We start from the raw sequence: 13,858 nt of genomic DNA on the forward strand, positions 1-13,858 counted from the left end.
GGAGGTGAAAGGCAGCTTGCACTACCCAATGGTGTATTCTAAGTGACAAAAAATGAAAGGTATTAAATTCTGGTATATCTTGTGTAATAATGGCATAAAAGTTACAATGGAATATAGAGTAGCCCTGAGCTCAAAGATTTTGCTTTGTATCCAGGCTCCAGCTTCTGCTACTTCCTAGCAGAGTAACCATGAACAAGTCATATATTTTCTTCAAAACTGAATTTTTGTGTTTGTAAAATGTAATTAATGACAACTTATTATATGGCGTTCCTTTAAAACTGAACAAGAAGGGGCTCTTGGGTGGTGAGGTCAGATGTGTCTCACTTTTGGTTTTGGCTCATTTTTGATCTCAGGTTCTGGGATTGAGCCCCCGTGGGGCTTGGCATGCAGCATGGAGTTGCCTTGAGATTCTTTCTCCCTTCCCCTCTGCCACTTCCTGCTCATGTTCTCTTGCTCTCTCTCTAAAGTCAGTCAATCAGTCAATCAATCAACAAATCTTTAAACCTGAATAAGAGAAACAAAATGCTTTACAAATTCTATAGCACTTTACAGAATTAAAACTTAATTATTCCACAACAGTACTAATGGAAGTCTGTTCACGTTTGTGATTTTTTTTTTTTTCAGTTTTTGGAATCTTTATTCTCACTTCTTTAACTTAACTCTATGGATGTCAGGAAAACACAGCTTACTAATAATTAACTATTTCAAAAACATTTATTGTGGACATGCTGAATAAAATTAAACTTAGAAAAAAGGCGTGAGTGACACAATAATGAAAAAAACTATCATTTCTGTGTTAGAAAAAAAAATCAGGCTGAAATGTGGCAAATAGGATTTCAGAAGGGTGGTAAATACATGTACAAGCAACATGGCAGCTCAGTTTTTGTGATGACAAGTGCCTTAAGTAAAGTGAAATGAGATACTGTAGAAGTTCAGCTTTCATATTTTATATATCTAAGTACTTTTAGAAAATTAAGGTTAAGTGATATTTTGGCTAATTTAACTTGCAGTTACCAGAACCGTATACAGCCCCAAGGAACATGTAAAAATAAGATACTTATTATTTAAAATGTTTCATGAAGAGAAATAGTCATATTAATGATTGAAATGTAAACATAAAATAATATAAAATACAAATCATTGCTAAGCAGTAGATTTAATCTTAATACCAGACCCTGAAGAAGTTTTTGAAATATAAGGAGGTAGTATTCTTTTTTTTTTTTAAAGCACATCTTCAGTGTTAATGAATTATTTCTGGAAATTTGTAATCTTATACCAATTATAACAGTTAGATTTGATCACCTTCCAAATCAAATGTTTGACAACTTAAGATTTGTCATTTACACTTAAGTGGATACTAAATCATTCATTATATGTAGCACATTCCACAGAAAATAGATACTTTAAGTCTTTACTGAATTTTCTCAAAAACTATATTTTGTAAACTATATAGCCCTATATGAAATTTAAACATTATAAGTATCATCCAGCCCATACTGGCTCTATTTAATGGAATAAATCAAAGAAGAAATGACATATCTTCATTATTGTCAATATTGGAAGTAGATCTTTATACAACTTTATTCACTGAAAAGAACTAGGAAGTTCAATCCATTTACCATTCTGCTACTAGAATGACCTTTTTAAAATACCCAAACAGATCTTCTGTCTCCAGTCAGGTAGGCTTGGTACCCTTTCTCATCTTTGCAAACTAGCCTATGAATATTTCCTTCAAAGCAATTGTCAGAAACTGTTATAATTGTTACCCAATGCTAATATCTTTTCTTTTTTAAAGATTTCATTTATTTATTCATGAGAGACACAGAGAGGCAGAGACACAGGCAGAGGGAGAAGCAGGCCCCATGCAGGGAGCCCGATGTGGGACTCAATCCCAGGACCCCTGGGTCACGCCCTGAGCCAAAGGCAGATGCTCAACCACTGAGCCACCCAGACGTCCCGTAATATCTTTTCTCTTAGACTATGGACTCCCTGAGGGTAGGGAATACATTTCTATCACTCCTGTGTGACATCTGGAAGTGATAGGAAGTTTTAGACAGATAGTAAATAAAAGTAATTATTCCCCCAACTGGTCTTGGAAAAAGCCCAATTTGAGAACGTCTCATAGGTGTAAGCACTAACTCTGTGATGCTCTCCAGGTGTTTAAATAATAAAGCCATGAATTGTCCATTGCTTGCTTGTTTAAAGACTGGTTGACGAAAAGGCTGAGAAAATGATTGAGAAGGTATGTGGCCCCTAATTCCTGAGATGAGACCCAAGGAGCCCTGGTGAGCTGAAAAGAGACAGCTTTTGAATACATTGCTGCCTAACATGGGTTCCAGTGCAAATGCAGTACTAATGATTTAAAGCAGTTCATCAGAATATCAGATATTCAGCAGTAAAGCAGAATATCTTTAAAAACCTTTATGATCCTGTTCTGTACCAAACTCATCTCTGACCCATTTAGAAACCCACAGGACTCAATACAATCTTTGGAAAATGGGTAGCTTTAAAGAAACTCTTCGGAGTACTGGTTTCAGGCCAGACTGTTAAATCACAGAGTGCCAGTTTCCTTCATGCCAAACAATACAATAAACCCCTCTGCAAAAGGAATAAAGACTGCTGAGAAATAACTGATGAGGCTTTTAATGTGAATAAATGTCATTTTGTGCATCAGTATTGTGAGAGTTTCCTTTTCACAAATGGAAGAGGGATTTTATAAACTCTTGTGTGAAAGGATGGGGATTTAGAGTTGGCATTAGTAGACCCTGTAATAAAGCAAATCCCCCTTTCAAGTTCCCCTTGAAGTGAAGAATGACACTTGAACTTTTCATTTGGTAATATGTGGATTATAGATATCCCTCCTCTTACCACTAAGGTGTGTGTCATCTTCTTTGCTATCTTCGTAAATATCCTCCTGGGAGAAAGAGGAAGTGGAGAAGAATTGAGAAATAGCCTTTTGGCTTCATTAGACATTACTTGATTAAAGATTTGGAAGATGCTGTGAAAATACATTTAGTTTTCTGACAATCTTGTAAATGAAGCTCAACAAGTATGCACCAGAGTACTGGTCAGATCCTTGGGAGGAAGCTTTTACACAGCTGACAGATCCTGCTAATGAATTCTGGATTGGAACAATATTTATTTTGGCTTTTCCTTATATACAGCAGGTATATAAGAATCAGCCAATGGTGTGAGGTCAGAGATGTCATTTATTTGGCATATTATATTTATTAGCGTTTGTGACATATTCTAGCTTAAAATATTGTGCTGTTTAATGTATATATATTTATAAAAAATCATTGGGCCATCTCTTGTAGTATTAGAATGTTAAATGGTATTTGTGAAAGAAAAAAATATGCTTGTAACTTCATTAATTGTTGGCTAAGGCCTCTTCCTACTATTATTTTTTTTTAACTAAAATTTGTACACTGAAGATAACTTTAGTTAGCTTCCTAGGTGGCTGCCAAAGCCAAATAATCACATTAAGCTCAAAGTGCATTATTTTATAGATTCAAAGAACATAAAGAAAACGAAGAGCACAGAGATGAATTTCTTTGTTAATGAAACTATCACTGTAAGAACAGCTATGATACTAGGTTCTTCACTAATAGGAAAGAATGATAAATAGTAACGTCTATATTTAAGGAACAGTTTATACATTTGTATATACATTAATTTAACAGAGTGATCTTCTGAGTTTCCAGGGACTAAAGCTATACATAGCAACAAAACAATTTTATGAAAATAATTTCCCCAATTAATTTACATAATTTAATTAATGTGCATAATTTACATAATTATTTTCATCTACATGAAAATTAAGACTTAAAATTACAACTTGAATAATGTGAGTAAAGTCATTCAAATATTAAAATATATGGTGTTTAAAGTAGCAAATACATTAATTAATTCCAACTCTTTACAGATCTTTGCAAGAGTTTGAGGGAAGACTCTAACTCCCCAAAGTACAGGATATACTTCATGCCAGATTATCATATGTATCCTTTCCCCATGACTGAGAAAGAAAAAAATGATATTTATACACTTACACCTAGGAGACATAAGCCCTGATACTCAAGGAGTGATCACAATAGTGATTGACTATCAAATCATTATTGGTTTTTTATTTCCACATTAATTAAATTTCAAATGTAAATGTTTTGGCTTTTAAAACCTGCATATTTCAGTGTTTACTAATATTTTTTATTTTGGTATGATTATCAGGTTTTCCATTATACCTAGTTAAAAATATGTCAAATAAAATTAGGAGGTCTTCCTTTCTGTATATGTAAAATGTCTTTATTTCCTGTGTCTTTCATGGTCCAATTTTGTGGCATGAGTTTCATTAAAAAAGATTTGATTTTTAAATATTATTATTAGTAGGCAATTTATAACCAACATTTTCTTTAAATAACTATAAGTATGCAATCAATATGATTAATTTTGGATGCTTTCAAGATATCATATCAGCAGTAGCATTCTTTCTACCCAGAAGGTGGTAGGAACCTTGTCCTGTTTTTTAACTCCATAAGGCATGGCTACCAAGTCTTGTTAGGTGAATTTGCTTGCGTGAGCTCAAGTGTAATGAGAACGAAGTATCCTGGAGTACCATTCATATTTTCCTTTTGATGCATTTTTAAACAGGGAGGAGAAAGTGGGTGAGATTGTGATTGGGGTGTAAATGGTTCATAATGCTATGTGTGGTAGCATGCACATGGCAACTGTCTTGAGACAATGCTATAGCCTTTAAAATATATTTCCACATACTTTAAATCATTATAAACACCAGTCCTATAAAAATACAAGCTCTTATTTCATACAAGAGGAAATTTAGACTCATTCAAAATCCAACAGTTAAGTGTCAAAGCTCCATTAAGTCTAGAACTCCAATCTCCAAGGCCTTCGTTTTTTTTTAAACTATTATGTCATAATGTAGCTTCCTACCAAAACTACATTAATATTTAATAAAATATAATTTGCAAAAATAGAGCATTATGATACTTTTGTTTTTAACAAATATTTCAAAAGTAAGAAAAACGTGTTTTTCTCTACATATACTAGCTAGAACCTCATGGGAGGCTAAAAATTTGTTCTAATAATGGTTTATGCATTCAAAACATTTTGGGAATTCTTATTTTGGAATTGCCTTAAAAGCCTACGGCATTTTCTTTTCTTTTTTCTTTTTTTTTTTCTGGCATTTTCTTTTAAACTCCGTGCTTTCAAATCTTGATTTCTAAAATGTAAATTTGATTTTTTTTGACATAATCAGAAACCTTATAGAGGTCAGATTTGTGAATGAAGTGATAGATGCAACTTGTTATTTTTATTTTGACTTTCAAATTTTGAAACAGATTATAAGAGGTAGGTAGTATTTAAAGGTAACTCTAGGGATGCCTGGGTTGCTCAGTGGTTGAGCACCTGCCTTTGGCCCAGGGTGTGATCCTGGAGTCCCGGGATCAAGTCCCACATCGGGCTCCCTACGTGGAGCCCGCTTCTCCCTCTGCTTCTCCCTCTGCTTCTCCCTCTGCTTCTCTCTCTGCCTCTCTCTCTGTCTCTCATGAATAAATAAATAAAATATTTAAAAAAATAAAGTAACTCTAAGAGAAATATTTAACAATAGTTTTCTTAATAGCACCAATAAAACATTAGATATGTTATCTATGTCTACCTTAAAGGATAGCTTCTTGTGGATATTTTAGGACTGGATTAATCATCCACAATTCTATTTTATCAGACACATACACTGATATATATATATATATATATATATATATATATATATATATATGTGTGTGTATGTATATATGTATATATATACACAGATTTTATATTTGAATATGTATAAGATTCAGACTATGTCTAACATATGCTTTATATCAAAATGTGTATAACATATGCAGAGAGATAGACACACTAACTTGTATTTCAATTTTATAAATATGAATGTGGTCAATTTCAATCTAAATCATGCAGCTCACCTATGTAACTTGGATGTTACCTAGACTTCACCCAAAGGAATGAGTTATGTTCCTTAGTGAATGAATATGAAGTGACATTTGTGAGGGTCCAGCTGCCAACGTATACTGCTGAGGAGGTCTAGCCTGTTTGTGGTCCACATCACCAGAGCAGTCGCCACTGTTTGAGAGTGGATCAGACTACGTTGATCCTTTATTCCTTTAAATACAAATTCTGCAGCTCATAAACTCGCCTATCCCCACTTCCTTTCCCAAGATCACAAGCCAATTCCCACCCCCCATAAATAATTTGAGGGTAGTTTAATTACGGTAAGAATAACTTAAGAATACATTTGCCTGTGGAAGTTACTTTTCTTTTCCAAGTTCACATCAGATGGGTTGGTTATGTGATGAGGTCATAACAAGTTTTGAGGGAGGCACATGTCACACAATGGTGCAAACACCCAATCATCATGCTTATGAACCCAGAAGGATCCTGGGAATTACTTTTTACATTTCTAAAAGATTTTATTTCTTTGAGAGAGAGCTTGAGTAGGGGAAGGGGCAGAGGGAGGGAGAAGCAGATACTTCTTTGAGCAGGAAGCATTATTGGGGGTTCAACGCAGGCTCAATGAGGGGACCCTGAGATCATGACCTGAGCCAAAGGTCAGACGCTTAACCACTGAGTTACCCAGATGTCCCCTGGAAATTCTTACCTCCTTCCCTCCCTTTCTCTCTCCTTTCAGCCTTGAGTCCCATTGCCCTCAAAGCAAAAGTAAAGGGGAAATAAGTGGGTGGTGGGACAGTGAGTCCTTATAAGAGGAAGGCTACACTGGAAATAGTTTGAGATTGATTTTGGTTCTTTATAACCTATCAGTTTAATTTTATAATCATGTTGTAGAATCATTAAAGAAGCTTGGTTATTATCATCAAGATTCCTGGTTTCAAAGGTGACAGGTTAATGGCTCATTTACTGAGGTATGCAGTTTTCTTTCATTTTTCACTCACAATTATCTTTACTTGTTTTAAAATGCGATGCAGTCTCTAAAATGTATTGTAGTTATTCATTATTTCTGTCAATTAAACTTTCTAAATCATAGATTTAAATGAATCACAAATAAGCATTAATAGATTTCAATCACTGAATGCCCACTTCCTGGAAGAAATGAATGGGGCAGATTTACTTTGGAAAATCTGCTTTCTGCGGCAGCTGGAGCGCTGGAGCTCAGCAGATGTTAGTTTTTAAAAAGCTGGTATTCACTTTGGAAATGGACTCTGGATGTCGGTGTTGTCTTTCTCCATGGACTGAAATGTTTGTTGACAGAGCAGTGTCAATGCTAATATATTTTTAACTGAAACAGTGGTAGCTTCACAGAGCATCTGTGTTCTGTAAGCACTTCTGTGTGATGCCTAGATTGCCTGATATCTTAAGGCAAAGTCATGATTTCTAAACAACAGAGCCGAAACTTTGCTTCAAGGTTTTCATAGGTAGATCCAATTTTAGATGAGTAATATAAAACCAACTATCCTTAAATTTAGACTAAAAAAATACAGTGGTCTCATCAAGGAGGCATAGTGTTTACGATGTAGAAAATCTCGGTTGTAATCGCTATTGTAACATTGTACACATTTGCATTGTTTATGGAATTAAAGTCAACAACTTTTTTTTATATAGACTGAATTAGTTCTCTAGTTCACCAGGCTCCATGATAATTGACGTCTCTCTAACACTTAGAATCCAGGTTACTATCCCGGGAGTGGTGTTATAATGAGGTTGTTGCCATAGAGACTTTGCAATCATTGACGCATTTTTACTATTGGAACTTAAATGCTATGGCAAATTTAGAATTTTAAATCATTTAGAAACAGAACAAATTCTGTGGGGATAGTGTATTATTCTTTTATCTGAAATAAGCCACTTGGGGAACTAATTATTTTGAAAATTGAGGAAAGGTGCTTATTAGCACAATGGTGCCATTTGAGATCTAAGGCTAAGAGAAGAATTTGATCTGGCAAATGCAGTTTACCAATAGAAGTCCAGTGTCAGAAAATCCCAATGAATGTCAGTTTGATTTGGGATTATTAATACTGAAAATAGCATGGACAATGTTTTATACACACGAAACGAATAGGTTTGCTACGGAAATATAGAAATGGTAGATTGCCTGTCTTTAAACTATCAATTAACTATTAAATTTCTGTTTGAGATTTAAGCAGAAAATATTTTATCCTCTAAATCATTTTAATATTATAATCATATATGTGCCTATAATGTTAAATATAGGCTTTGGAATAAAATAGTTTGACTGCTTTATGGAATTGTACTGCCTACGGCATCATTCTAAACTAGTGTTGCCAATTACTCTTCGAAGTTAAAGCTGGCCACTGGGATGGTGGCCATCAAGGGAAAATATGAATTATAATATCTCAATAAGATCAAGAAACCATGTTGGATCTGGTTTTGCGATGCATCACTATTGATTAATGAGTTTCCCACCATTATGGATTGTGTCATATAACAGAAGATCGCAGTGACTATCCATGATGTCCTGGATTCAACTTGTGTTATTCTCATTTTTATTCTGTATGAATAATGTTTCCAAGCAGAAATGCACCAAGTTATTGCCTGAAAGCCAGTTGCCTATTCGTTTATTAAAGAATCATCTATCATGGCAAGAGTCAACACTATGTTTAGAGGAGAAAAGTGAGTTCTAATTAAGGATGATCTACTTGAATTAACAAAAGTGAATTACAACTTTTGGAATTACGTATCTTTTGAAAATTATCAGTAGTACTGTTTAGAGTACATTTCTACTTTATCTTCTCATTTAGCCATGACTTAGTTCATTTAGATTGTGCAGAATAATATGAGGCCCCAAGTAAATTAAGGTTGACTTAACTTTAAGGTTGACCCTATAATTTCTCTCAATAAGTTATTCATCTATTTACTATAGCTCTACTTCTATGAGTGATAATAGAGAACAATTTTATTTTACTAACTTTGTCCCTGTTGAAGACAATTTAGAATTTTAAACTATAGAGTTCAGATTTTGTTTGTTCTCTAATCTTACAATGAGGTCTTAATAACTGAAAATGAATATACATTTGAGTGTTTTTATGGTAAGAGTAAAATATGTTCTCTAAGCTGAAAAGAAATTAAGGAACCATTTTAAGAATTCTCAAATGGGCCAGTTTCCTGTGATATCTACTTCTAAGTAATTCCTAACACTATGGAATACTTTTGGGAATTCAGATATTCTTTAAAATTCATCAGTGTACTTTGAACTATCGTAAACACTTTCCTAAATGTTTACAAATGCAATTGTCTATTACAAAGCAACAAAGAAGATTTAAGATTCAGTGAGGTCTAGATTGGATGTGGCACTCTTGATGATGTCCTTGAAATGACTGAAAATATTTATGTAAAGCACATTTTCTAGATCTGACCCCAAGCAAATTTCCTTTTTTCTTTATCTTTGTCAGGTTAGAGTTAATGTAGTGGCATTGAGGAATATGAGCAGGAGGGGAATATCTATGTATTCTTTATTTGCTGATGTGGTTAGAGGACCATGCAAGAGACTAAGATTTTTTTACGGCTTATCCTTGTTCTTCCAGAACATTAAAAAGTAGAGAATTTAGAAGAGGAAAATTATTAGACTTAGATGCTTCATTGTCAGGGACTTGTAAGAAGAAAAAATGACACCATGTGATTTATTCTCATGACAAGATTGTAAAGAGAACAAGAAGTACAAAAACTCAATCTGTTGTTGTTACATTATTTACATTTGTACATGATGTCGTCTTTATCCTGAATGCGATATTTGAGTGCTTCAAAATGGTAATATAGAATCTTCATAAAGATTTACAGAGCCAACTTCAAACAACTAAATTCTTAATTTAATGGTAATTATATGGTTTAAAAATGTACTTTCTTTTTGTGGCATATTTTTTTCAATAGCTAGCTCTGTGTATGCTGACATTAAATCATTTTGATGTCCTTCAAAATACATACTGGCTTCCTTGAGTTTTGAAATGTAGAGATCTATTTAGCTCTACATTCGGTAACTTTAAAATTGAAAAGTACCAGATATGATTTTCCAAATAATTTTTCAAATCAGTCATTTAACTTTAAAATGTTAATTGCTGGGACGCCTGGGTGACTCAGTGATTGAGAACTGCCTTCAGCTCAGGGCGTTGTCTCGGAGTCCCGGGATCAAGTCCCACATGGGGTTGCCTCGAGGAACCTGCTTCTCCCTCTGCCTGTGTCTCTGCCTCTCTGTGTCTCTCATGAATAAATAAATAAAATCTTAAAAAGAATAAAATGTTAATTGCTAATCCCCAAATCCAAATATTGTATGAAATTAAACTGTTGCTTTCCTTTTTGCATATGTGGTACCTTGAATAATAAAACACGATGCTTTCTTTATAAATACTAATCAACTCAAATGTCTTGCTCATGTTTGAAATGGGTCAAAAGCATTTGACTGAAACATCATGGAGCCCCATCATTTTAAAGAAAATGAAGAAGTTTAAAATGAAGCTTGCACTGATTGTTTCTTTGGAACAGATATGTTTGAAGGTTTTCTTATAAAATAGGTCCTGTTTGACACTATGAATAAGAGATCATCCCTTCTTCCAAAATGTTACATTCTGGTAGAATAACTGCTAGCATGAGAAGTTCCAGCTTTGTACCAGACAAAATAGATACAGCAGGATTCTTGGTAAAACAGATTTTTTGTAGTGGTAATCATAGCAGACTGTGGACTAAGATAGTTAATGGTCTGCCTAAACATGCACATAAAAATTATAATCAATAATTGCATAATCACTCCATCAGATTTGTTTTAATTCATTCATGAGAGACACAGAGAGAGGCAGAGACACAGGCAGAGGGGAGAAGCAGGCCCCATTCAGGGAGCCCGATGTGGGACTCGATCACAGGACTCCAGGATCAACCGTGGCCCGAAGGCAAATGCTCAACCACTGAGCCACCCAGGTGTCCCTCCACCAAATTTAAAAAAAAGAATTTACATCTGCTGTCTTATGTGACTTCGTAATAGCAACATAGACCTGATGCATTTTAATAGTAAATGAATTAATACAAGCATTTAGTTTCCTAGCCAGTAATCAGAGACTGAATTCTATGGTCAGGGATGTTTTCCCCCATCACAGTATGAGGCTTATGGTTCATTTATTGGAACAAATGGATTATACCATAAGGTAAATGGTTACAGGCATAGTTGATATCACATTGGAAGATCAGAACTGGTACAAAAGGGCCTTTGTAGAGTACACATTATTTGGGGGTCATGTGAATCATGGAAATGATTGGCTTGCCTTGCTTGTCAGATGAGTTCTCAGAATATTATACTTTCCATGTACCTTACTTTAAACTACTTAGTGAGATTGTTTCCTGGGTAAACATTCTCTGGTATCTAGTCCTAGTGTGATACAGAGCAAGGTGTGTTCTTTGATTAGTCCATTACTAAAACATCAAACTGGTAAATTTCTGCCTTCATATCTTTTGCATGAAATATAATTGATAACGTCCGTCTCCTCTCGTACAGGACAGTGTGGCTAGAACTAAGGAAAACAAGTCTATAAAGTTCGGTCACCTTTCCCAAAAAAGAATGTGAGTATAATACAGGTGCTATTTGTTTGGATTTATAAGAAGTAAGTCTAGGGGCATCTGGGTGGCTCAGTAGGTGCAGCATCTGCCTTAGGCTTTGGTCATGATCTCAGGGTCTTAGGATGGCCCCATGTTACATTAGGCCTCCTACTCAGCAGGAGGTTTGCTTCTCCCTCTCCTGTGCCCCCCATGCTTTCCCTATTGCTTTCATACTCTCTCTCAAATAAAATAAAATCTTAAAAAAATAAGTCTAGCACAGAAAGTACTGTCAAACAGGCTAAGATCTGGCATCTACAATGAATTTCAGTTGATGTCACCGTGGTTTTCATAATTCCTGACATATAGGACTATTTTCCAGGCATTGAATAGAACTACAAATTAATTTCATATTGAATCTCAAGTGATCTTGACATGGTAATGTCTTCTTGATTCTTGGTGTTGGATTCTAACCTAGAGAGGTTCCATGCAACAATTTAACAGTGATCATCTATTTTCTAATCTGCTTGTAAAAATGATCAAATATACAAAGTTAAAGATGTAGCATTACATATATTAAATACTAAATGTCAGCATTAGCTGCTTTCCAATTCAAAGAAAACTACACATTGAAGGAGTTATTTTCTAATCTTAGAAGGGGTTAATTTGGACACTGAGTAAAGGCCATTGGGGTATAGTTTAATGCTTGGAGATTGTAATTAAGTAAGACCTGTAATATCCCTATGAAAACCTTCAGAATGTTGAAGTCATTGGTTACATCTGACTCATTTGTATGGTCACCTTAGTTGTTCCTTTGTTCTTAAATATCATGAAACAAAAATTTTAATTAAAGGATACACACAAACACATGCTACAGCTAAGTGGTTGTTTGTATAAACCATACTAGATATTTTAAGTACTTAATATTAGGGAACTATAAACTATGGAGTCTATTGAACTACTTACTCCCTTGAAATCAATTTACCTTACAGTAATGGCACATCACAGGTTCTTATTAAGGGATTTTTTTTTAACTGTGAGGTGCTAAAGAGAATGCTATAGCATAATATACATTTGGTAACTTATACTCTTGTGCATTGCTTCACGTCTTGCTAAAAACATACACATTCCATTGTGAGTAGGTTTTAAAATATAGGTGTCCATCTGCTGATTTAAAAAAAAGGCTTTTTGTATATATGTATTGTATCCATTTTTGTTGTTGTTCTCTCAGAAGACTCTTTTTCCATTTTAGCCAATATTTTACAGTTTGAAATTAACACATTGCTTACCTAACCATAGTGCCTAAAATGTGGCTAATTGGGTTAATTCACATAAATGCTACAAATCTTCCCTGAACTGTAGCAGCACTTAGGTGTATATATGGTACAAGAAACATGGCATCCAATGAAATCTTTATTAAATTCTTTCCTGAATTATTTTCTCTTGTTTTTAAGTGAATAGATATTCACTTATATAACCACCAAATCTTAGTATGGGAAGGCAACTTACTCACTTTAAATTATACTGTATTTTTTATCACTTTATTTAAAACCAATAATTTTAAGTAATATAGCCTAAAACAAGCATGTTGAATGAGGTATTTTGAATCTACTTTCTATGCTACTGGACTGATGATTCTTTTTGCTAACAGTTTAAATACAACTTAATGTTTAAGAATTTTACAACATCATAGGTTCAAGTGGTCCTTCAGAATGTCAGTCTTGCATGTTCTGTGACCACCTTAAACTTTAGTTTATCTTTGTGGGCCCCAAATAAAGGTAGCCTGAATACTAAAGCCAACTTCTAATATGAAGTCCTAATCAAGGAACTACCAGCCCAACAGCCAAAATTTATGGGAAAGGAGTTTAAATCATTGCCTGTATCTTAAAAAATTCTAAGAGAGTTGCCTTACCTGCATCATATCTTCTTGAGAATCACTTTATTTCTGCTCCCACTGTAGAAATGAATCACTTGCATGGCACTTGCTCACGGCTCATTTCTTGTACTGAGCTCTCCAGACATGTTCTTTCATCTGGACAAAGTATAGGTTTGGTTTTCCACACACCCCTGTGAGCATGCATCACAAAGCACACACCGTCCTGGATATCAGCTCTGCTCACCTCATTAGCTCCTTTCTATGTCCACTATCTACATTGCTTTTCTGGCTTTTCTAGTTCTATGTTCACACATTCAATGTGTTATGGACAGTGGAAGAGGGGAGAATTTTCAATGCTATATTTTGTTTTACCTGTTATATTTATTCTCTTGACTTTTTCAAAAGCTTCTTAAGAAGGGAATG

The 13,858-nt window shown here is 34.4% G+C and overlaps 1 protein-coding gene and 1 non-coding gene across 2 annotated transcripts in view; one reads left to right on the top strand and one right to left on the bottom strand.

Annotated features, from left to right (window-relative positions):
• The window catches only part of LOC129514645 (low-density lipoprotein receptor-related protein 1B), a 1,831,349-nt gene that overhangs the window by 20,619 nt on the left and 1,796,872 nt on the right, over positions 1 to 13,858 (top strand). The window lies entirely within an intron of this gene.
• Positions 6,343 to 6,449, bottom strand: LOC129514681 (small nucleolar RNA U13). The gene has a single exon (XR_008665490.1). It is a non-coding gene; the product is annotated as a small nucleolar RNA U13 (small nucleolar RNA).

The sequence above is a fragment of the Nyctereutes procyonoides genome, unplaced genomic scaffold, assembly GCF_905146905.1.
Source record: "Nyctereutes procyonoides isolate TBG_1078 unplaced genomic scaffold, NYPRO_anot_genome, whole genome shotgun sequence".
Taxonomy (NCBI): domain Eukaryota; kingdom Metazoa; phylum Chordata; class Mammalia; order Carnivora; family Canidae; genus Nyctereutes; species Nyctereutes procyonoides.